Raw genomic sequence first — 26,667 nt, 5'->3', positions numbered from 1 at the left:
TGTGTGTGTGTGTGTGTGTGTGTGTGTGTGTATAATCTCACTCTCATTGAATCATTTTCATTGAATCAGTTTCAATTAGAATGAGATTCCAGCATTGTTCATCCACCCCTTTTCCCTCAATACTGTATAAAGGACCTTTCTTTTTATGTGAGTAAATTTTTGGCCATTGTGCCCCTCCATTCCTCTTTCACTCAGTGCATCCCTTTTCCTTCCCATATAGGAATGTTAACAGTTTAACTTTATTAAATCCTTTATGATTTCTATTCAGCTCTGATCTTTTTATCACAAATATCTGAAAGTTCTACATTTCATTAAATATAACTTTCCTTTGAAAATTATACTGTTTGGCTAGGTGTTATCCTTAGTTATAATCCCAGTTCCTTTGCCTTTTGGAATATCATTTTCCTAGCCTTCCACTACTTTTAACTGGAAGCTACTAAATCTTGTGTGATCTTGACTGTGGCTTCATATTTGAATTATTTCTTTCTGACTGCTTGAAGTATTTTCTCTTTTACCTAGGAGCTCTAGAATTTGGCTATAACATTCTTGGGAGTTTTCATTTCAGGATCACTTTTAAGAGGCAATTGGTTGGTTCTTTAGATTTCTATTTATCCCTCCAGGTCTAAGATCTCGGGACAGCTTTCCTTGAAAATTTTCAGGCTTTTTCTTTGATAATGGCTTTATGTAGACTAGTAGTTCTGAAAATTTCTCTCCTTGATCTATTTTCTAGGTCAATTGTTTTTCTGCTAAGATATTCCACATTTTCTTCTATTTATCATTTTTTTTTACTTTTATTGTTTCTTGATGTCTCATGGAGTCATTAGCTCTCACTTGTCCAATTTTAATTAATAAGAAATTATTATTCCTTGGTGAGCTTTTGTACCTCTTTTTCCATTTGGCCAATTTTGCTTTATAGATACTTCTTCTCTTCAGTGAATTTTTATGCCTCTTTTACTCTTAGGCTTATTCCATTTTTGAGATTTTTTTCTTCAGAATATTTTTGTGCCTCTTTTATGAAACTGATTATTCCCTTTCATACTTTTCTTACATCACCCATTTCTTTTCACAATTTGTCTTCTACCACACTTATCTCTTTCTTTAACTCTTCTAAGAATTCTTGTTGGGTTTAGTTTAAGTAAGCAATTTCTTTAAGGCTTTTTTTTGAAGCTGTTTTCACATTGCTATCTTGTTTTTTAGTTTATGTCTTGATTTCGCCTAAAACTATATTAGCTTTTTGTGGTCATTTTTGTTGTTGTTTTTGTTATTTGTTCATTTTACAGGCTATTTCTTGGCTTTGAACTTTATGTTAAAAGTTCAATTCTGCTCACCTAGCAATAGGAAGGCATTGTTCCAAACTTCAGACTCCTTGGTTTTGGCTGTTTTCAAAGTTAGTTAGAAGGAAGTTTCCAAGTTTTTCCTGCTTTCAAGTTCATGAGATTGTGGGACATGTGCGGTCACTGCCCTTTTGGTCTGCACTCTGGTCTTAACTCAGGAAGGTCCAGACTTTCTGCTGTTTCACAAGGACTGATGCTATATTTGCCTTGGAATTGTGACCAGTATTCCTGCTCCCTCTCTACCTTTGAACAGTGACCAGAACTGCATATGGCAACAGAGTTGCCAATCAGTGCCAGATGTACCTCCTGCCAGTAAAGGGTTCTCTGTAATCTTTTTTTTTAAATTTTAAACCCTTAACTTCTGTGTATTGACTTATAGGTGGAAGATTGGTAAGGGTAGGCAATGGGGGTCAAGTGACTTGCCCAGGGTCACACAGCTGGAAAGTGTCTGAGGCCAGATTTGAACCTAGAACCTCCTGTCTCTAGGCCTGGCTCTCAATCCACTGAGCTACCCAGCTGCCCCCTTGTAATCTTCTTTTTAGCAGTTGTCCAACTCCTTACTGTTTCTGAGCTAAGAAGCTGCCACTGTGTTCACTGTTGTTGTCTCTGTATGTGAGGTCTTTGAACAGTCTTCTATCCCACTGTCACTAACCACTCCTGCCAAACTCTTGAGTTTTTTTTGGCTGAAAAATGTTTCATCTTAACCTTTTGTGGGCTGTGCAACTCCAAAATTTGCTTTGTGGTGTTATTTTAAGTTGTTTGGAGAGGAATGTTGAGATTGCCTCTAATCTGCCATCTTCTAAACCAATTAGTTATTAAATCTCCCTATGACTCAATAAAATATCTTGATAAGTAGTCAGGATAGTGTAATAGAATACTAGATTTTGTGTTTAATAACCTGATTTAGAATCTTAATTCTACTACTTATCACCTGTCAATATTTGGGTAAGCTACTTTATATTTATGATCCCCAGTTTCCTTATCTGTAAAATAACAGGGGTATGATTGGTTGCCTCGTAGTTCCCTTCTAGCTCTAAATCTATAATCTAATGACAGGTCACCCTCCCAACTTCCATCTCTAACAGAGGCATCTAATGAATCACATGCTTACATGAAACAGTATGATGAAACAATTAACTCTTGAAAATACTGAGAAATGCATAAGAATGGACTATCTCTTGCTTTCCTTTAGCATATAAGATTATAAGTGGAAATGCTGAAAATATTTAATATTGAAAGAGGGGCTAGACTAATTCTGCTTAGTCCCAGAGAGCAGAATGAAGATGGATAGGTGGAAGTCACAGGAAGGCTAAGTATTAGCACAATCTATTGAAAAGCTTCCTAATAATCAGAGCAGTCCAGTCATTGAATACATCGTCTCTGTAGGAATTAAGCTCTTTAAATAGAGATTAAATGACCACTCTCCTGCATTATTGTAGAGATGGCTCATTCATGCTTCAGATAAAAGATTGAATTAGATGGTCTCAGAGTTTCCTTTCTAATTCTGTAAGTCTATGGTTCTTTAATCAATAAATAAACACTTATTAACCTTCTCCTGTGAGCAGAGTAGTGTGTTTAGGTGTTGCAAAGCTTCCTAAGTTTATATAGACACAATCTCTGTTCAAAAGAAGCTTATAGAAGAGTAGGTTAATAATTCTATATAATGTGGTAATTGTGCTAAAGCCAGTGATGATGAGGATGATAAGTAACAAGAACTTACAGTTATATAGCATTTGCTACATGCCAAAGATTTTGCAAAGCACTTTGAAATTATTATGCCATTTCATCTTAATTTTTGTCTCTCATTTTCTCAATTACATGTACATTTTTAAGAGTTTTTAAAAATTTAAGTTCCAAATTTTCTCCCTTCCCCCCTTCTTGAGAAGGCAAGCAATTTTATCTGGATTATCTATATGATGTCATGCAAAATATATTCATGTACTAGCCATGTTATAGAAGAAAACAAAGGAAAAAAAGAAAAATGAAAAAATTTAAAGTGTGCTTCAATCTTGTAATGCAAAAGGGTACATATTAATTCTGCAGTAAGGCTTTGCAGGGTTAATATGCACCCTTTTGCACTACAATCTGTATTCAGATTCCATCATTATTTCTCTGGAGGTGCATAACATTTTTCACCACAATTTCTTTAGAACTATCTTGGATCATTATATTGCTGAAAATAGTTGTCATTCACAGTTGATCATCATATAATATTGTTGTTACTGTGTACAATGTTCTTCTTTTACTCACTTCACTTTGCATCAGTTCATATAAGTCTTCCCAGATTTTTCTGAAACCATGCTGCTCATCATTTCTTATAGTTCAATAATATTCCATCACAATGATATACCACAGCTTGTTCAGTCATTTCCCAAAAGATAGGTCATATGAAGGTAGATTTTATTTTAATCCTCTTTATGTAGATAAGGAAAGTGAGAAGGTTAAATGACTTGCACTGGGTCATTCAAATAGCAAGTGTCTGAGGTTGGATTTGACTTTAGGTCTTCCTGATGTTAAACTGGCACTCTATCCACTCTGCCATCTAGCTCCCTATGGTGTTTCACTTGAACCTAAGACATTGGCAGAGTACAGAGAATCCCCTGTTTTGTTTAGGTCTAAGTCTCTATAAAATAGTCCAAATCCATTTAAAAGATTTCGGGACAAAAAATATTGGGCTGAGCTTGAAGGGAGTGGATAGATATCTATCTTGTGGTATAAGTTTTCTTTTCACTCCAGTCTTCTTTGCTTGACTTTTGGCTCTACTTCATGTTTGTGAATTAGGCTCAGGTCAGCCTAATTTTGAAGGAGATTGATAACCATGCTTTAGGGATATGTTGGAGAACCTATGGCACACCTGTGGGAGGGGCCTGTTCCCCTCCCACTCTTCCAGTGCCTGAGGACAGTTCTCTCATCACTTGCCCCTCTACTGAGCAACCCTTTGGGAGTACTTCCTCTCTCCCCTGCGTGGGGCAAGGTGGGGGCTCACATTCATAATGAGGGTTGTATTTTGAGCACTCAATCTTTAAAAGGCTCACTATCATTGCATTAGGAAATAAATAATGATGGCATGTTAGAGGAAAAGTTTTGAGCTATCATTTCTTATGGACAACTCTGTGACAGTTCACAACTAGAATTGAGCTGTTTAAGATTTCAGTTCACTTGGAGGAGTAGAGATTGATGTGTCCTAAGAAACTTCCTCAATTTGAATATTTCAATCTACTTCTTAACATTAGTAAACTGAGATATGCTTTACTACTCTCTAGACAAGTAAGAAATAGCTCCTTGGTAGAAAAGATTCCAAAGTTAGAGAGGTTTTCATTCACTTTATTTGAGAACTGAGTCAATATTGTTGGCTCTTATGCAGCATACAGAAGAAAAGTTTCCAAAGGAGAAAAGTATGTATCAATTTTGGAGGAGATATTGGGCTGTAAGGACCTCTGACATTACCCAACACATATTCTTCTATATCTATGCTTGAAAATAAATTTCTGCATACAATATATCCATTACAGCATGTTAGTTACTTAATGAGGATAATATTCTATTATCTATTCATCATATTTATATTTGTGAACACATACATTTTCCTTTTTACTTAATTGCATAAACATTGCATACAATTTTGCTAAGACTCTATTCTGTTTTTCACTTTACATCATATTCATGTTCCTAGGTTCCTTTATATTCAGTTCTGTTATTTTTACTAAGTAAAAGACTAAGAAAAAGAAAGTTTAAAAATAGTTAAATTACTAAATAATTATAATTCAGAGCATCTGTATGGAGAAAACCAGGACACAAACTGATAACTAAGAACACATTTCAATATTTATGAAGCACTTTTCTATAATTAAAAAAGTTCGGCAAATATATTGTTATTTTCTTTCTTTGGAATTTTAATACACAAAAATGCTGTCGAATCATTAAAATAAAATTTAAAAAATTTTTCCTTTGATGAATCTGGATCCCTTCCAGTTGCTATTGGTTTTTATCCTATTTGAAGATAAGTAAATTACATTAGTACTTTCTGACTAATTATTGGACTGAAAATAGAGGCAAAAAGAAGAGAGGCAAACCTTAGAAGTGATGGGACTTCACAGAACTAAATCTTTATGAATTTTACTTGGGAATAACTTTATGGAATTTAGTCATAGGGTCCTTTTGCCCTAAGCTTACATTTTCTCAAGAAAGTAATCCTGAGTTTAATTAATTAATTAAAATAATTTAGAATGTAAGCATATTAGATAAGGAAGATACTAGATTAGAAATTAGAATATCTTGGTTTTTGTTCTAGGTGTGTAAATACTTTCCCATCTGTCCTTTTTTTTATATAATTGGTATTATCTCCATTTCTAAAAGGAGAATTATAAGTTTAAAAATAAAACAGATTAAGGTGAGACAAGAGAATTTCTAAGCTTTTACAATTCTATAATTAAGGTTTGTAAGTTGTATTAAGATATGAACACTCACAGTTTCTTCATTCATATCAGTGGTCAATTCTATCCCTCTTGTGCTTCTATCTCACTCCGATCTATCTTACATTACATACATCAAATTTTCTATGTATATGTTATGTCTTCTTGGTAGATTATAAGCTCCCTGAAGTCAGGGTCTAGTCTTTTGATAACTACTTGATGAATTGAGTACATGAAGAGTAGCATGATTGTAACTTCATTTTTACCTTTTTAGATTCAAAAGGATTTTTTCATTGTTTTGATCAGATTTTTTTTCAGGAGTATATGTGAATGCTTTCATTATCTATTGAGTTATATTCATATTTAGCATTTTTTTACGACAACTTTCAGATTATTTATTTTGGAAGTGGATGTAGAGAAGTAGGAGACAAGCTGAAGGTGAGACCCGACAGTAAAAAAAAATGCAGCCAGAAATGTCAAGTCTTATTGTCAATTGCCCTCTTTTTCAGTCAGTGTTAGAAAGCATATCATGCTATTAATAAATCTTTGTTCTAAAGTTCTTTGGTAATTTTTTCATAATTCACATCTGTTTTAATATAGCATCTACATTTCTGTATGTCACTATTTGGGGTTCAGTAATTCCTGTCAAAAAATGGTCAAGTGACAAGGTCTATGTCAAGTAGTAAGGCAGTGGCCTTGCCATGATTAGAACCTCCTGGTTCTTACCACAGCATGAAGTATAATTTCTCTCAGCTGCCATTAGACTTCTAATCTCTCCAGACGAGTGTAATGAATGATAATGAGCTGCAATCTTTTTTTCCACATTGTTTTTGCTGTTGAATGGGTGACACTTGTGGTTATAACAATGATATAAGCATGGTAGAATTGTACTAAGTGATTCACAAATGATGTCTCAGCCAAGGAAAGCTAACGGGTCCATGAATAAAATAGATCACAGCTGGACTGCTGTCTCAGTAGGGGCTGATAAATGCAAGGTCTTTGCTGGCTACTATTGGGGTGATGATGGGAATGTGGAGGACAATCATATCCCAAATTGTGGAACATTCCCCCTCAAACCTGTTGCAAAGAGGAGAGTCAGAAAGTTGCAATGTTTGTTGTTGATCTGGGGAGATATGGATGCATTTCAGGAAGCCAAGGTGTCTGATTTTGGTGTAGAAGTGGGCATTAGCTCCTGATCAAGAAAACATCTTTTAGTTCCAATTTCAGTTTCTCAAGAGATAGTCAAGAAGGTTTGGAAGAAAAAATAACTCACACCATCTCAAATCCTTTGATTTCCTTAATCATTTTCAATCTGATTCGAGTCCCAAATATGTAGAGGATTGACAGTAGAGGGATCTTTCCATTCTTATTCTCTTCTCTCTGGCCCAGAGGGGTTAAATGAATTGGCTAAGATAGGAAGTGGCAGAGTCAATACTTGAACCCAGGGCCTTTGATACCAAAATCCTGCATTCTTTCCATTGTATCAAGGTCTTCTCCATTTCTCTTGTAGCATTCTACCTGCATCTTACTTTTTGCCTTTGTCACATTCTGTCTTATAACGTGCCCTTCCTCTCATCTTTCCTGACTTTTTACATTTTATATCCCTTCTCCTCTCCCTCATACACATAATCTTTGGCCCATTGACAAGGACTTCCTTTCTGTTCCTTGATCAAGATAGCTTATTTCTCTATTCTGGGCATTTTCACTCGCTGTCTTCCATGTGTGGCATTCTTTGTTTCCTCATCTTCACCTCTTTTCTTCCCAGCTTTCTTCTGGTCGCACTTATAATGTCAACTTATTCAGGAAGTCTTTTCTGATTCTCTTAATGTTAGTGACATCCCCCTACCAATTATTTCAAATTTATCTTATATATAGCTTGTTTGTAAATAGCTGTTTTTGTATTTTCTCCTAAACTAGATTGTGAGCTCCTTGAGAGCAGGGACTTTTTACCTTCCTTTGAAAGTCAAACACTTAAAACTATGTCTGAGATATAGTAGGTTGCACATTCCTTGATAAGCAAAGACTGTTCCTTTTATTTGAAGGGATGAGATATTCTATAAGACTTTAAAATAATTCTGTCATCCAGTGTTTTAGTTAACTTCTTCATCTCTGTGCCCTTCACAAATTTGATGAGCAGTCCTTTATCTGAATTAATGACAAAAGTATCAAACAAGCTTCAGGTCCAAACACAGATCCCTGGGGTACTCCACTGGAGACACTTTTTCAAGTTAAACCAAAGTCATGAATAATAATGATGATGATGATGATGATGGTTAGCATTAATATAGTGGTTGAAGATTTGTAAAGTCCTTTACAAATATCTAATTTTGTCCTCGTAGAAATCTTGGAAAATAGGTGCTATAGTTATTCCCACTTTGGAGAACAGGAAACTGAGAGTGAAATTAAATACCTTGCTAAGGGTAAGATGTCTGAGACTGGATTTAAATTCAGATCTTCCGGCTTTCAGTTTCAGAACTCTGTCCACTACACCAACTAGCTGACTATGACTACCCTTAAAGTTCTACCATTTTGCCAATTTCAAATTCATCTAATTTTACAACTGGAGTAATTGCATTTCATGAAGCATGAGTGAGAGTTAATCTGGCAATTTCTAGGCACAATTTCTAGGTGAAAGGGCTTGGTGCTTTGAGACGGTAAAGTCATGTTTGTAATAACATACCATTTCTTTAATGGTCACCGAGCAAGAGCCCCCAGCTCTTAATAACAAACTAACAAACAAAAACCCCTAATTCTAAATCTGATCTTTCTGTCTCTGTCTCTGTCTCGTTCTGTCTCTGTCTGATAGTCTGTGTCCCTTTGTCTCTTTACCAGTCTCTCTCATTCTCTCATTCTGCCTGACAAATATAACAGGACCTTAAAGTACTCTTTTGGAGGGTGAGGAATGACTGTGGAAACCCCTCCCTCTCCCTATCCCCTGAAACTTGTCACTTTGAGCATATGAATGTTAAACTATGTCCTGCTTAAGTGTCCAAGGGTGAACCATCTAACAGATAAAGCAGGTCCAGAATATGTCCATGTGCCTGCCATTAAGCCCTCTTTCAACAATATTTTTTGCTCTTCCCTGAGGATCTAAGAGAGGAGCCAGGAACCAAGTCAAGTCAACAAACATTTACTTTTTAGTTATTTATTTTTATTATATATGTGTATATATACATAAAACAATATGTGCATAATGATGCCTATGATTTATTATGAATATATAATAAATTATAAGAAATTTGCTTATCCAGAAGAAACAAATTCTCACATTAGCTATGTCCAAAAATTTATGTCTCATTCTTTTTATCTCTTACCTCTCATCCCTCCCCTCTCCTCAAGAATGCATTTATTAAATACCTCCTACATATATCAGTACCTATGCTAAATACTAGGGACACACACACACAAAAGACAAAAAGCAGTATATATTTTCAAGAATTTCACAATTTTATATTTAATAAGGGAAACAAAACATTTAAACTACTATGCACAAATAAGATATAGACAGAATAAATTAGAGCTTACATTAGAAGGAAGGTATGAAGATTTAGGAAAAACCAGCAAAGGGTTTCCTGAAAAAATTTGGGATTACTTTAGCGGAATTTTGAAGGAAGTCAGAGGAGTCGGGAGGCAGATGTCAGGCAGGAGTAAGAAAGTTCTGGCCATGGGATAGTTACTAAAAATGCTCGAAGTTGGAGATGGAATGTCACATGTGTGAAACAGGAATGAAGGCAAGTTTTATCATTTAGTTCTAAAAACAACAAAGAGGGCACACAATATAGGTATTCTAATTCAAAGTAGTGAAGTTATTCTAATGTTCCTTCAACAGGATAAGCTCTTACAGGAAGATGAACACACCTAGCCAAACTTGCCAAAAGATTTATGTAAAATGTCTATTCCTCAGTCCCAGAGGATGTTTTATGCTCAGGAGAGTATAACAATAATTATGGTAATTATGCTGCTGCTGATTGTTGGAAGTTTTGTTTGTCAGTGCATATTTGTGGGTCTTTTGTGTTGAGCATTTCTTTTGTTTAGATGAAAAAAATAACTGTCTTATACCTGAATCACATTTCATATCAAGAACTTTGCAATTTCCCTTTTTAGAGAGAACCTTGGTATAAGCCTAAATCTAACGTAACTTTTCTTAGGGTTCTGAGGCATGGATTTTGAGAGTCAGAGGCAGGCAATCAAGCGAAAGATCCTAACCCTTCTTTTTGGAGTCCAGGTTCCCTCAGAAATGAACCCATTTGTTGTAGGAGAAACACACTCAAATTTGTAGCAGGATCTCATCCCAAGAATGGGAGACTCATATTCTTTTCATTCGAGAAGTGAGAAAACAATTTTATTTGAAGAAGAAGAGGTTTATGGTGGTATAATAGCCTAATAGCTAGTGGAATAGTCTGCAGTGATGGCAAACGTTTTAGAGACTGAGTACCCAAACTGCAACCCTCACTCTGCATGTGAGCCCTCACACCTAATCCCAGATAGGGGAGGGAGGAAGTACTCCCATTGGACTGCTGGGCAGAGGGTGAGAAATGTCCTCAGGTGTGCATGGAGCAGTCCTCTCTGTCGACATGGGTCTAGGAGCTAATTAGGTAGCCCTAGAACTGATGGATTATGCCAGAGGCTAGTAGAGAATCCTCTCTGAAACTGATAGAATACTAGACCTTCAGTTGTGGAGTAGCAGTTCGAAGTGTAGAGTAGCAGCGCCAAGTGTGGAGTAGCAGCTCCACTGCTGATGGAATAGCAGCTCCATAGCCTTGGGCTGATGGGGTAGCAAGTCTCAGGGTGATGGAGTAATCCAGTATATAAAGGAAAAATGGAAGGTGTGTGGTGCATTAGAAAGAAACAAGTAAATAGGAAGATGAATGGACTTTGAGGAAAATATATTTTTATATTTCCATTTTTAGAGTCCTCTTCTGTTTCAGTGTGTCTTTAGGTATCTTGGAGAATAATGATACTTTTTTTTTTTAACCCTTGTACTTCGGTGTATTGTCTCATAGGTGGAAGATTGGTAAGGGTGGGCAATGGGGGTCAAGTGACTTGCCCAGGGTCACACAGCTGGGAAGTGGCTGAGGCTGGGTTTGAACCTAGGACCTCCTGTCTCTAGGCCTGACTCTCACTCCACTGAGCTACCCAGCTGCCCCCAATAATGATACTTTTAAAGAAAGTCTTTTAGTATCAAAAGCCTGGGCCTACATCTTCATCAGTGCTAAGTAAGGGACATCATCATTGAAAAAAAACAAACACACAAACACGTTACTACAGAGTACAACTTAGATTTATATAAAATGTTTTTTTCCTTGTAAGGCAAATAATTAAGAAAGAGAATTAAGTAGAAGAAAAACTCATTTTTGAAGAAAGGAAAAAAAAATCTCATGAGTTATATTGGTGAACTCAAGAGGCACATAGTTACTCCCTTTCTTTTTGTTACTAGTCCTGAAAGGAACAGAATTGCAATAACTCTGGTAGTCAGAAAACTAGAGAAACCTGATATTAGCAAAAGTTATCAGCAATAAATCAATCTTCCTTCCTTCCTTCCTTCCTTCCTTCCTTCCTTCCTTCCTTCCTCGCTTTCTTTCTTTTTTCCTTCTTCCTTTCTTTCTTTCTCCAAACCGAGGCTTAGAGATTAAAAAAATGAAACATTTCACCTACAACAAAACTATGAAGTATGTCATGCAAATATAATTAGTCCAATCCCTTTTAACAGATGAAAGAAATTAAGTTTATGTAAGTTAGGTGCTTTGCCCATGGTCAAGCAGCTTAATGCATACATATCAGAGCAGAGATATTAAGTCAGGTTGGTCAGATTCTAAATTGAGGTCTCTTTCTACTGTGTTCTGCCGGGCCCTTCAAATCCAGTGCTTTTTCTACTAAACCACTGGAGCTATCTCTGAAATGACAGTTTGAAATAGAAACGACTAATATCACATCATTAACAATCAACAGCTTAGAAGGGATTTTTCTTTTCTTCCTTTTCTTTCTTTCTTCTTCTTTTTTTTTTTAAATATTGAGCCAGATCCAGAATAAGCATTCACTTGTATTCGAACCTTCTTTTCAAATTCTACAGACAGGGTTGAGGATTGCTATTCTTTCTTTTTCTCATTTTAATTTCCTTTAAAGCACTGCAGAATTTGGCTTTCCCTAGATCCTTTTTTGCCTTGTGGTTTCTGCTTCCCCAGCATTATGCAAACATCTTCTTGATGGAAAAGAGAGCTTGCTCAGACTGGGAGTCTTTTAAAAAGTGGTCATGTAATTGTATGTCCCCTCTCCCAATCTTGTCAGCTATATTAATCACATGACTCTACTTTTAATTTTTTAATTTTAAATGTGTCACATTTAAAATCTAATATATGAATGTATGACTTAAGGGAAGAATTATCCAAATGATTTTCTTTCTATTCTTGTTTATTTTGGCTTCTGACACCTGGGCTATAGTTATTTTGCTATCTTCCATTCCTTTGTACTAGTGCTTTGGTCCCAATATTGCTTTTCTTCCCCTTTGAGAATGTTGATTTCTCTTTATTATTTTAAGTGTGGAGAGCTTAGTGGATTTTAACAGCTAGCCTCTTTCTCATGTAAAAGTACCACCAGATTTTTGAAGTTAAAAAAACGTGAGTTTGAGTCCCAGGTCTGTGACTTACAAGCTATGTAATGTTGGGTAAGTCACTTATCTTTTCTGAAACTCTTTTCTACAGCTTTAAAATGGTAATTATGATACCTGGAAAGCCTACCTCAAAGGGCCATCATGGGGACCAAATTCTATAACATATGAAAAATTATTTGTAAATGTGAAAGGACAATACTATTAAACTCTTTCTATTATTATTTGACTTTTTGAGTTGCTTCAAGAGTGCTATCCCATCCCAAAGCTATTTAAATTTTTTTTGTCTTGATAGCAGGCTAACTCACAGATGCCCATATCTTTGGGTCCTCTTGGGTGGTGGGCCATTCACTTTAGCCTCTCTATTAAAGAGAAGAAAAGAGAGGAGTAGTTCAGAGTTTATAACAGACTCAGAGCTGCAGCTTTGATGGGATTAGCACCAGTTTTCTTTATGTAGCACTTCTGGGACAGTTTTCACATCATGTCCCTTAGGTGGATGTGTCAGGGAGGGAGGCGAGGACTACAAAGAGATGAGCTTGGGGATATTGGGATAATAATAGCACTATAAAACTATCCTCATGGTGGGTGCTGGAAAGACAGGCAATGGTGATTTGGATTCTTTATAGACAATAATTTTTCTTCTTTAATTTTCTCTTAATAAAGAGAAAATAAACCTAAATAAATAAATAAAAGCATAAATTGTCCCCAGGCCATTCTGGATGCCTTTCAGATCTTTGGCAATTTGCTAGTTGTGAATTTTGGTCCAAATCCAGCCAGCACAGCTCCTGATCCATTGTGTCATTTAATTACAGATTTACCCGCACTTCCTAACCAATAAAAGCCTTAATATATGGCCTCTTAATCTAATACCGTTCTATTAAAAACTACAGCCGGCATCTTAAAGTATTAGACAACAGATGGAATTGACAGCTTTAATAGGCAGCAACTAACATCATCTCCCAATCTACACTTCTGTATTGGATTTCAAGCAACTGATATCAGTGTGGACATGTGTAGATATGGGGCCTGCATTTAAAGTCAGAAATCCAATCAATAGGCTGCCTTTCAACAGTTTACTAGATTACATCGGTTAGAAGTGACCATCTGGCCTAATCTTGGGAGTTCCGAGGTATCATGTAGATCTTTTTTCACTAATGTCGTTTTTATTTGGTTAACATTAATAAACTGGAGCAAACATCGTGAATCGCACACTCTGAATCTGTAACTTGATTTTTTTTTTAACATGAGACATCTGCTTCTCAGGAGGGAATAAGAGAAAGAGAGGAAAAAGAGACAAAAGAGGAGACCAGAGAGACCAAAAAGAGTAGAAGGGGGAAGAGGGGGGGAGAAGCGAGGAAAGAGCACAATTATCCTGGGGATTTCACCGACTTGTGATATGGCAAACTGATAGACAGTGGCAGTTTGTTCCTTTATGAAAAGTGACTAAGAGATGTGTCATGACTAACTTCCCCACTTTTGATCTGAAAGGTGATTGAATTAGTCAGGGGATTACCGTAGATAGCATTCTGAAGGTTATCATTTTGCAAACAAATGTCATGCAGTCATTCATTAGATGTATTACAAACAAACCAGTTAGTTTAAAAGTGATCTTTGTAGCAAGCTAGTACACAGCATCCTGACCTTATGTCATTGGAATAGTTGACTAACATTGGAAGGTTGACATTTTAAAATATTGCATCTTTCTAGTAATTATTGGGAAGCAGTGTGCATAGGGGAAAGAGATTTGGACTTGGAAACAGGAAGATCTGGATTGGAATTGGGACACTGAGCTTTATTGTCTATACAGCTATAGACGAGTTACATAAACCTCAGTCGTTCTCAGTTTTCTTATCTACAAAATGGGCATAAGAGCAATACCTGTTTCATAGGTTTTGAGGAACAAAAAAGTTAATTATGTGAAGGACTTTACAAACTTTAAGATTAAGACATGACATAAATTTGTAAATTGTAAATTACAAATATTGCACAAATTGTACTAATATTGTACAAAAATTGAAAATTACAAATAAAAATTTGTAAAATGAGGGAATTGGATTAGATATAATCAGACACTTTTTAGCTTAAACAAGTCACTTAAATTCTATTTGCCTTGTTTTCCTCAATTATAAAATAAGGCTAATAATAACATCAACCTTTCATTGACAATAGGGTAGTTGTGAGATATTAAATGAAATAATATTTAGTAAGAATTTAGCACATAATAGGCACAATAGAAACATTAGCTATTATCTGAGGTCCCCTCCAATTCTAGCTTTATGATCCCACCACAAAACTTGCTGATATCACACAAATTGTAAGGGATTGAGCCAGAATTAGAATCCAGGTCTTCTGGGCTTACATTTGGCATCCTTTCTGCTTTACCAAACCACTTCCAGGATAATAACGGCATTTGTAGTTCTCAATGTGAGAAGGAACTTGGGCTTTTGCTTGAATGCTGGCTTAATGGGAACCAGTAGTGGGATGAGATAACTATAAGAATGAAATCTGTCTTATTGCAGCACTTCAAGGTGTAATGCTACCATCTGACTAGGTATTTACTCCATTGACTAAGAGAACCTTGTACCAGAGATGCTCTTTCTAGATTGCTATATATATAAAAAAAGATTAACTTCAGGATTATAGCATTTAAAATAAGTCTTTGTGGTCAACTTTCTGGTGACAGACTAGTTTGACTCTGGTCCTCAGGTAACAGACTATTCTTTTATTCTATTATTGGATCCAAGCTTTTAAAACCTTTCCAGCTTGTAGGAACTGGCAGCATTTGAGCTCTTGGAATATAGCCTTAGAGAAGAGAGGGTTCCAAACATAGTAAAATAAGGCAGCAGAAGAAAAATTTGGTTCAGAAGCTTGGTATTGGGTTGCATTAATAGAAGGATTCTTTCCAGATCAAAAGAGGTAATATTCCTAATATAGCACAGAAACATATCTGGAGTATTTTATGCATTTGGTTTTAAAACACATGATATGTGTCATTAACATGGAAATATGGAAATATAGCTTTTAGTGCCAGCTCAGACCTTCCCTATCAGAGTGACTTCAGTTGAAACAAAACAAACAAATATTTCTTAAGTACCTGTACCATTCAGGACATTGTTCATAAATACTAATGTCTGGACAGTTAAGTTGTACAGTGGTTAGAGCACTGGGCTTGAAATCAGCAAGACTCATCTTCTTGAGTTCAAATCTGGCCTCAGACACTTACTCTCTGGGTAACCCTGAGCAAAGTTTACTTAATCTTGTTTGCCTTAGTTCTTCATTTATAAAATAAGCTGAAGAAGGAAATGGCCAATAATTCCAGTATCATTGCCAAGAATATCCCCAAACTGGGAGTCAGAAACTCCCAACTAAATGGCTACAAAAATTAATAAGAGGTGTGACAGCAAGAATAAGAAAAGCAACATGGAAAGAGCATGGGGCCTGGAGACAGAAGAAAGCTGGATTATAGGACTTCTCTCATACTTGCTCATGAGGCATCCATGGGCAATTCATTAAACCTCATTAGTTTCCTTCTTCATAAAGTGAGGCTGGCAGACTGCCAACAATAGACTCAAACCAGTTGAAAATTCAACTTGGATGAGGAAAGGGGAGATATATAGATGTATCAGACTATGATGTCAGTGTCCAAATATTTAGCCTTCTTGGTCAATTATGGCAGTGATGTTATAAATGTCTTAATTACCATTCTTGGGACTTAAGTGGTTAAAGGACATTAATAGTATATATCAGTGATGGACAAACTTTTTAAAGAGAGGGCCAAAGGAAAGGAAATGCACATCTGTCAGTCTGTTTCTCAGACAAATCTTTCAAAGTTTCATTGTATTGTATCCTACTCATTGTATTCGTCAGATTAGGAATAATGTCCTGGAGTGGGGTAGACCATTTCAGGGGACCGCATCTGGCCCATGGGCTATAGTTTGCCCATCACTGGTTTATATAGTTCTAAAAAGAATTACTGTTATTAACTACCACATGAAAGAATGGTCCAAATTACTATTCTTAGGAGAAATCTAAATCAAGATAACCAAGGGATTTCACCTCATAGAACAAAATTTGTCAAAGATGGCCATAAAATGGGAATAGCAAATGTTGGAGGGGTTGTGGTAAAACAGGGTCACTCATACATGGTTGGTAGAGTTGCGAATTGGTACAACTATAAGGTATGCTGTCTTTTTAAAGTTTTTTTCATAAAATTCAGTTGATTAAAAGGACAGAAAATATGTTCTATGTCAAGGATGAGATTTGTATTGTCTGAGGCCAGATTTGAGTTCAGAGAGATGAGTCTTCCTGACTCTAATCAGGAAGTACTCTATCCACTGGGCCACTTAGCTTCCCCTCAAACAGAAAAATAATTTTGTTTTAATACATTCTGTTAAAATGCATGAAGAATCAGAGTTTAAATGGAATTTCATATAGTTCTTAAAATAAAATTATCTCAGGGATTAATTTAAAGACCTGAATCTCTTTTTCAATCAGGTGGAGTGATATCTTATTTGGATGAAAACAGTCCAAAAAAAAACAGAGAAATATCTTTTATTTATTAAAAAAGCACAGTTTGAGGAACACCAAAGAGATTGACTACCTTGCTGAAAACTACAGAACTGCAAAGTATGAAAGATGTGTCCTCTAATTTGCATTTGTATATTTATGACCAAATTTGGTAGAACTGGGCAACTGGATGGCACAGTAGATCGAGTATTAGATTTGGGGTCATAAAGACCTGAATTAGAATCCAAGTGCTTATTATCTGTGTGATGCTATGCAAATAATAAGCTCTTTTAGCCTCAGTTTTCTCATCTATATATTGGAGATAATAAAATGATTGTTGTGAGAATCAAATAGAACAATGTTAGTAGAATTTTAAAAAAATGATAAAGTCAACAAAATGAGAAATATAAATATTTGGAAACTGTGATGTGATTAAAAAACACTATTGATTTGGCAGGAGAAATTTAAGGAGTTGAGACTTTTTTAATGGAAAAGTGGGTCACTGAGAGTCATGAGGTTCTTTTATAAGTTGCTGAAAAGAACAAACCCCAGCAAAAGAAGACAGTAGTCACTACGACAGACAAGGGATGCGAATAGATAAAGCATCCGTAGGAAATGATAATCCATATTAATGTCCATTCTTTTATCCATTTTTCAGTTTTCAACATCAATAGTTCATTTAAATAGGTTAGATTAGAATTTCCTCAATTGAATGTCCTATCTTCCATTTTTAGTTTTCTAGTTTTATATTAATTATTATTTTTTCTAAGAAAGTTGATGATCCCATTGTAAAAATCAGTTGACTCAGATCACTTCAGATCAATGAATTCAGAAATGAGAATAATTTCTCTTCCATTAAAATATAATCAATTTCTTATTTTAAGATTTAATTTGGTGTTTTACATATACAGTGCCTCCTAACTCTTCTCAGAGAATATATTCATGATATATAGACATGAGCTTTGAATATATTCTACAACTTATTTTCTGTCATGTTTCTTTATTATTCACCTTTACTAAAATATTAAGGTATCCATTTCCTTTTCTCCAAGATGATTCCAAAAGCAAAGAAATAAATTGCCTTATTAAAACAAAGGGAAAGCTGAAGTCAGTGAAGGTCAAGAAGACAATGTTAAAGAGAATTTGTGGCCACAAAAAAGAAAAAAAATAACAAGACATCTCCTCCGTTCCCCTTTTATTAACCCAAGATATTTTGGTTTTAGGGAATTTAACCTCGAGAAAAATGTCCTTAGGAACTTGATAGTCATTATTACTCATGATTTAGCTACAAAGAAGACTCAAGACAACTCTGTAGGTTTCATGCTGAATCTCAGTACCAAGAAGCATCAGTTTAATCAGATCGTAAAGCTTTGTGTGACACTTATGTGTCTAAGATCAACACAGAGATTAGACTTGACAGAGACTTGTATATTTTCTTTCAAATTCAAACCTTCTAACATATGTCCAGCTAGCCTATTGCACATGTGATAAAATGTGATATAATTTTTCATTATAAAAATGCTGACTAATTTGTAATCTTTGTAGAATTTTTTTAACCTCTTCAATAGATATGGGCACAGAAATTTCTATTATTTTTATGGTATTCTTCTTGAAAATGTGAATGTTCATTTATTATGTTTAACCAAATGTCAAAAATGATGTTTTTTTGGCTGCCTTTGAGTACATGATAAAATCAACACCAATTCTTCCAATTTCTTTATATTTTCCTCCAAGGAAAACTTGTGAGCATTTATCTTTCATTCAACGGTAACTTCCTTCTGGTTTCATTTATGATGAAAAAGTTAGTGTTTTATCATTGTTTTCTCAGTAATATGTGAATTCTCTGGTCTCTAGATAAACAGTCAAATTTAGATTAACAATAGCAAAGTTGAAATTGTACATGAAAAAGAAGTTCAAAGAGTTTCAATACCTTCTCCCCACTTTTCTATTATCTTGGTATGGTCATTGCAGAAGAAGAGGAGAGCCATATAAGTCTGAGGTCCATTTTGCATTTTTTGTCAATTCACAGGTTTCATTGCCCAAAAATTTATTAGCAAATAGTGAGGCTCGGGGTGCTATGTGTATCTACATATTTGGCACAGCTGGTCTTTGGAAAGCATAAACTCTGTTGTTGGGCCCTTACCATTCTTGAAGTCTTTCCAGAATGGAAAGAGTATGTGCTTCACTATCAAAGCCTCTAAGATCAAGCCCAAATCTATATAGATGCATGCGGCATGATGAGGTATCAGAACAGGATTTTTTGGAGATTTTTTTCAAATGTTCTAAGCAGTCTTGGCACCATTATGTGGGACTTATTTTAAATGGATCATCCAGTAAGATGGTTCAATACATTTCTTTCCCAAGTAGGAATCATATCATATTTTTTAAAACCAAATTTTATTGATATCTTTTGTTTTCATAGCATCTAATTTTTCTCTGATTTCCTTTCTCCCCATCCCAGAAATTCATTCCAAATAATGATTTTTTGAGAGGAAGAAGAGAAAAACAAATCAACAAAATTTATCAATATATTAAAAAGTCTGACAGTATATATCATGTTTCACATATGGGACTTCCCACTTCTTCAAAAGGATAGAAGGTGATGTCTTTTGATAGGACTTTTTTGGGAACCAAGCTTCTTCTTTGTAATTTTATAACATTTACTTTTTCTTTTAAAAAATAATAAATTTTATTGGTATCTTGTTTTTCACATTGCTTAAATTTCCCCTTGTATCTCTCCCACTCCCAGAAATCCATCCATATAGCAAAGGGAGAAAGAGAATAAGAAAAGGGAAAAAAAATCAGTAAAACCAATCGATTCATCAAAAATCTTTCATACAATAACAACGGTGTAAAAGCAAATGGCTTTGAAAATGATAAGAACACTGATTTACACAAGGACTAATAATGAAACCTGTTGACTTCTTCCTGACAGAGAAGCAATGGATTCCGGATATAGAATGTGTATACTTTGAAGGACATAATTAATGAAAGAATGTGTTTTGTTTGATTATGCATATTTGTCAAGAATTTTTTATCTTTTCTTTTTAAAAAATAAATGCTTGAAGGGCAGCTGGGTAGCTCAGTGGATTGAGAGTCAGGCCTAGAGATGGGAGGTCCTAGGTTCAAATCCGGCCTCAGACACTTCCTAGCTGTGTGACCCTGGGCAAGTCACTTGACCCCCATTGCCCACCCTTACCACTCTTCCACCTAGGAGCCAATACACAGAAGTTAAGGGTTTAAAAAAATGGTTGGGATGCAGAGAAAATATTTATTTTAATTAAATTCTTTTTAAAAAGCTGACAATATAGGGAACATTACACAAACATTAGTACTCCCCCCTTCCCTGTAAATGGTTGGGGGAGGTATCTACTCAAGTCTCTCTTTTGGAGGACATGCTTGTTCTTGGAAATTTCACAACACTTATTTTTCAAATATTTTGGAGTGGTTTTTCTTTTAATATATTTCTAGATGTATTATGTACTGTTTTCTTGGATCTACTTATTTCATTTTGCATCAGTTTATGGAAGTTTTTCCATGCTTTTCTGTGTTCATATTCTATAGTTTCTTAGAGGATAGTAATATTCCATGATGTTTTTGTACCATAATTTGCTTAGCCATTCCATAATCAATGGAAATATATTTTGTTTCTAGTTCTTTACTTCTGCAAAAATGTGATTATGAATATTTTTTATACATGAGTACATTATTTTTTTAATCAATGTCCTTCCTGTAGTATATGTCTAGCAATGGAATCTCTGAGTCAAAGACTGTGGACATTTTAGTCACTTTATTTGTAGAATTTCAAAACGCTTCCCATTTTATTTGCACTAATTCACTAATATTAATATTAATGTTCTTTGATAGCTAGATGGAGCAGTGAACAGAATGCCAGGCCTGAAGTCAGGAAAACATGAGTTCAAATCTGGCCTCAGACACATGCTAGCTCTGTGACCCTGGGCAAGTCACTTAACCTTGTTGGTTTCAGTTTTCTCATCTATAAAATGAACTAGAGAAGCAAATGGTAAACCACTCTAGTATCTTGGCCAAGAAAATCCCAAGTTGGGTCATGAAGATTTGGACACAACTGAAATTACTGAACAACAACAATGAACTTTCTAAAGCTTATCCAACATTGACTCTTCTTTTAATATTTACCAATTTGGGGCAGATGAGAAAAAATCTCTGAGTTTTTTTGTGTTTTGCATTGACCTTATTATTTGTCATTTAGAATATTCTCTTATATGGTTGTCATTCGTTTGGAATTCTTTCAAGAATTATTTGTTCATATTCTATTGTTGAATTTTTAAAATTTTTATTCTTTTCTCTTAATTATCTATATTCTCAGATATGAAAGTTTATTTGAGATATTAACACAAATATTTATTTCCTTTTCAATTGCTTCCCTTTTATGCTCAAGATGTTAGTTTTAAGTTACTGTTCTGTTTCTAAGAGGAGATCAGGTGGTTTAAGTCTAGAAATCAGCATGACTCAAAAGCATTTGAAAATCTGTGAAGCAGCTCATTGGAAATAACATGTTTTTCTTGCCTCTACTTTAAAAATTCATGGTTTTAACTGGGAAATGAACAGTGGTCTTAGACATCTAAGTAAAATTCATCTCTGGAATATTTAAAACATTTTCATATGATTACCAACATAAGAAAAATTCTGGAATTGTAAACAATTCTGTTTTTACACACATCATTCCCAGTTAACAAAGACAACTCAGACTTAAATCATGCTTGATAGAAAGGGAGTTGAGAACTGGATCTTTGGATCTTTCTACCTATCTATCCATCTAGCTTCAACTACACCATTCCTTCACGTCAAAGAAAATTTGTGCTTTGTTTCATTTTGTTCTTTCCTTTTGTGAATAGTCAAATAGGTTTTACCTGGCTGTTTGAGTTACACTCCAGGTTTGATAATCTATAGGCAAATAACAAGAATTTCATGATTTTTCATTGGAGAATGGTTGAAAAAGCAATCAAAGTTATAGCTAATGGGATAGTCTACATATTTATACACTGAAAATAGTACTTAGGACCAGTGTTTCAACAATATTAATTTCTTTGTTGAATTTGAAGTCATTAAAATTTTTTTGCTTATGTTCATTAAGGAATAAAGGACCAATATAACTTTAAGTTAGCAACATAAGAGAGAGTCAAAACACTGACATGGGTTTAGTTTCCCTTTAGTTAAGAGTAGTCATTTTTATTGAGTTCTTTGTATATTCAAGGGGAATATATTTTGAAGTTCATGTGAATGTATAAAGAGAAATTCTTCTTTAATTTTGAGAATATTATTTTTATCATGCGGCATATGATGAAAAAACTATATTAAAGAAAAGCATACACCTTTTATCTGCAATAATGTGATATCTCAAATTTTGTAGCATATTTAACAAAACTTCCACTCACTCTTTGAGGACCACTGAACTAGAAGAATTGTGTTTATTAGAAGAGTATCAGTGGAAAGAGAGCCAAACTTGGAGATGGGAGGTCCTAGGTTCAAATCTGGTCTCAGATACGTCCTAGCTGTGTGACCCTAGGAAAGTCCCTTAACTCCTGTTTCTTAGTTTTTACCATTCTTCTTCTTTGAAACCAGTGGAGAGTATTGATTCTAAGATGGAAATAAGGGTTCCCCCCCAAAAAAAATCAGAGTATTTATTGCCTTTAATGTTGAGTGACTTATGATTAGTTTTTGGGTTCTTTTTAGCTTCCTGGTGTCCAATATGTAAGTGTCCAATGTCCTTAATTATATTATTTGAAATCATGCCTATAAGTTATATATATGAGAAATATGGAAAAAGATTAAGAAGATCAAGATATACAAATATATACATACACACATATCTATATCTATGTAGTTATATTTTCTTGGGCAAATGATTTCTTTTTTTCTATCAAAAAGCATTTATTTTTATGTGATTATTGATCATTTTAATTTTTTCTGAGTTATACATGTATTATAACTCAAAACTGTTTGCTGGAATTCCTCCAAGGCCAAGTTCGAAGGAAAAAGTCTGTTTGGACAGAAAGTTCAGAGTTTTTATAGTGCTTTTCCCACATCACTTCCTGTCCCTTCCTCCACTTTATGGGGACCAGTTGCCATCTATAACTTTGCTTTGGACTTCCCAGAGGGCATTCATTTGTTTCTGAGTTGTCACCCACTTTATCTTTTAAGACCAAAACTCCATTCATATATTAGGCAAATGATTTCACTTCTCTTTGCCTTCATTTCTACATCTGTAAAATGGAGCACAATCATTTTTACCTACTGTCCTCTCTGGAAAGTGCTAAGGAATAAAGATTTTTAGGAAGTATTGGGTCTTTGGGGGAGAGTACCACCTCCACACCTTGTTATCACTTATAAATATAACTCTTTGGGGAAGCAGTGAAACATATCCACAGGGTCCTTTCACAGCCAATATTCTCTGGATGTCGAGTCCATTTTCTTAGTTTCTGTTTTTCACTGTAGTTAATAAATCAGAATGCAGATGAGAGATTCATAGTTAATTTTCCACAGCTAGTGCAGTGTGTCTCAGCCTATAAAGTCCTAGAAGTCGTAGGCTGTGAATTCCTTGATACTGACAAGCCAAACAGCTTAGAAATCATAATTATAAGTTACAAGTGTCTTAGGGGTTGTTCTTCTGACATAAAACTAATTTCATGTTTTTATTCATAATGTGAAAGAAACGAGAGGATAGGGCCTTATTTAGATTGAGCTCCTAGAGATATCACAGGCTTGGTCTCCTGACTATAATGAGAAGAGATAGTTCACTTCATTCTTTGTAGCTGCCTGGTTCTTTCAGTGAGTCACTTTTGACAATCTTATAGAATCTGTCCTGGCTTTTCAGCCTATCTTGAGTGAATCAACCAAGTGGGCAAATAATCAGCAGGTGTTCCTGTTTATTCTCTGTGCCAATCATCCTGTGATGTAACATGTCTTTAGCAGGGAATCTACTTCAGGGTCCAACCTTGAGGCTTACTCTATGCATGTGCATGCCTAGCTTCCAAAAATGATGAGAAACCCAGGCCCTGGCATGACTCCCTTTCAGGATCAGCTATGTCCTCCCAAGTTAAATGGACAATCTTATACTGGCTCAGCTGGATAAGTCATGATCTTCCACTTTCTAGTTCTGAAGAAATTTTTTTATTCAGTTGAGTGGGGTTAAGAAGGAAGGTGGAGGAAAGCGATGAGGAGAGAGGGGGAAAAAAGAAATAATTTGTATTTCTACCAAATACACAATGGGGAAACAATGAATGAGTGATGTCATGCAGCAATGGAAAAATGAGATACTGAAATTAGAGGTTCTGGATTCAAATTTCCACCATGTCACTGCTAGCCATGAGTCAATGAGTTTTTTTTTCCATAGCCTTAGTTTACTCTAAATATTCAAAATGAAGATTTTGGACTATATTTCCTTTGAGGTTCTTTTAAGCTCTAGATTTCTGGTCCTATGATTCTAGTTGAATCTCAAGATGTTATATAGTGAGATTGACAGCAGGACACTAGAAAGGATGGAGCACTGGTTTCAAGTTCTGCCACTTAGTGACTCATAGTGGTTGGGTGACCATGAGCAAGTTAAATAACCTTTCAATTCCCCCATTTAATCCTCTATGACTAGAAGTTGCAAATGATACTTTCACCCAACATCTTATGGAGGGAATTTCCATAATCAAAATATTCTATGTCAATAAAATCATAAGTCTGGGACAGCCAGTTTGTCATTGAATAAAGAGCTAGGCATGGAGACAGGGAGTCTTAGGTTCAAATCTGACCTCAGATACTTCCTAGCTGTGCGACCCTGGGCAAGTCACTTAACTCCAATTGTCTAGCCCTTACCAGTCTTCTTCCTTGGAATCAATACTTAGTATTGGTTCTAATATAGAAGGTAAGGCTTTAAAAATAAATTAAATAAATTCATATTTAATCTTAAATTATCAATCTTAAAAATTAGGGAATAATCATGCCTGCAGTAGCTACCACACAGGATTGTTGAGGAAAAAAATCACATTATAATTTATTACTTGCTATCTAAATGTGACCTTTGCTATTATGCACAGCTCAGAAATCTAATCCTTTTTGTTCAACTTTAGTGTATATATACTCATAATTGTAAGTGTAAATGAAAAAAACCACAGGGTTTCTGAAATAATCTTTCTTTCATGGTGAGTCAAGTTCTACACATCTTTCTTCCCACAGAGAAGAATATTTTGAGGAGATTTTGGAAGTATTCTTCTAGAGTAGGGATTCTTAACATTTTCTGTATCATGAAATCCTTTGGCAATCTAGTAAAGTCTATAGATACCTTCTTAGAAACGTGCTTTGTTGTCTGCATTCATAAATAAAGAAAATATTATATTTTAGTTAGAGTGTAGTAAAGACAAAGATGTACTTTTCCCCCCATCTAAGATCCCATGGACCCTCGAAATCTATCCATGGACTACAGGTTAAAAATCCTTATTTTAGAAGGAGAGGTTACCAGAAGAACCTTTCTGATAAAGAAACCTTGGATAAGGCATGGAACCATGAGGAAGATTGATTCATTCCATTATAATTTAGGCCAAGACCACAGGATAATAGTGTTCTGTATACCAGGCCTAAATATTAAGTCTCCTTCCTCTTCCCCTTATTGTTATTGTTGCTATAATTTTAGTTTTAATCATTTTAGTCTTTTCTGACTCTTCTTGACCTCATTTTGGATTTTCTTGGCAAAGATACTGGAGTGGTTTGCCATTTCCTTCAGTTCATTTTATAGATGAGGAAACTGAAGTAAAAAAAGGTTGAGAGCTGCTTAGAATCACACAGCTGGTAAGTGCCTGAGGCTAGATTTGAACTCATGAAGATGATTCTGCCTGACTCCATATCTGGTGCTCTACTCACAACACCACCTATCTGCCTCTTCTCCTTACCAAAGGTCTAGGTAATGCTCATAAAATGGATGGGATTGGAATGGTAAAATAGCCTTTCTTGGTTAACTATTTATTATAATTTTTTGAGCATTTTACTTAGAAAAACTATTATTTTGTCCAATTATATGTAATAAATCAATGATTATTGAAAAGCATGAATCTGAGGGTGAGAGTATGTTTGCATTTTGATAGATCTATTAGTTCTTATTCCTAAATATAGTAAAGACCCATATCCTATTGAATTCACCTCCAGAGTAAGAATGATAATTATAATAATAGTAGCTAGCATTTTCCTAGTGCTTTGAGGTTTGAAAAATGCTTTATAAGTATTTTTTCCTTTGGTCCTTTCAATAGCCCTGGGAGGAAAGTGCCATTATTATAATTTTATAGTTATCAATTTTACAGGTGAGGAAAGTGAGACAGATATTAAATGACTTGTCTAGAGTCACCTAGCTAGTTTGTGTCTGAGGTTCAATTTCAATTCAAGTCTTCCTGACTTCTGATATATAACTCCTCTATGTTACCTAGATTTCTCTAGAAGGAAGGAACCCAAGCATGACCAATGACTAGTGACCTTCAGGTAAGGATGTGACTGAATTCATAGCTAAGGATAAGGAAGAAAGAATCTGATTGTTACTGGGCTTTCATATTTCTCTCTCTGAGAAGTGTGGTAAGTAATAAAGAATGGGAGGGGAATTCACTTGGAAAAAGCTGGTTCAGAACTAGAGAAACATTATTCGAGGACAAGTTAACATTGAGTAAAGGGATAGCTCTGGAAAACCAAGGCCATAATGGTCTTGGTCACCAGATCCACGATCCATATGGCATAAGCTCAACGGGTAACTTTTTCTTCATGGTCTGTTATTCCAAACATCAAGTTTGTAAAAACTGATTTA

Source organism: Gracilinanus agilis, chromosome 3, assembly GCF_016433145.1.
Source record: "Gracilinanus agilis isolate LMUSP501 chromosome 3, AgileGrace, whole genome shotgun sequence".
In the NCBI taxonomy this organism is placed as follows: Eukaryota; Metazoa; Chordata; class Mammalia; order Didelphimorphia; family Didelphidae; genus Gracilinanus; species Gracilinanus agilis.
The sequence above is the reverse complement of the archived record's forward strand: the minus strand, read 5'-3'. Positions refer to the sequence as shown.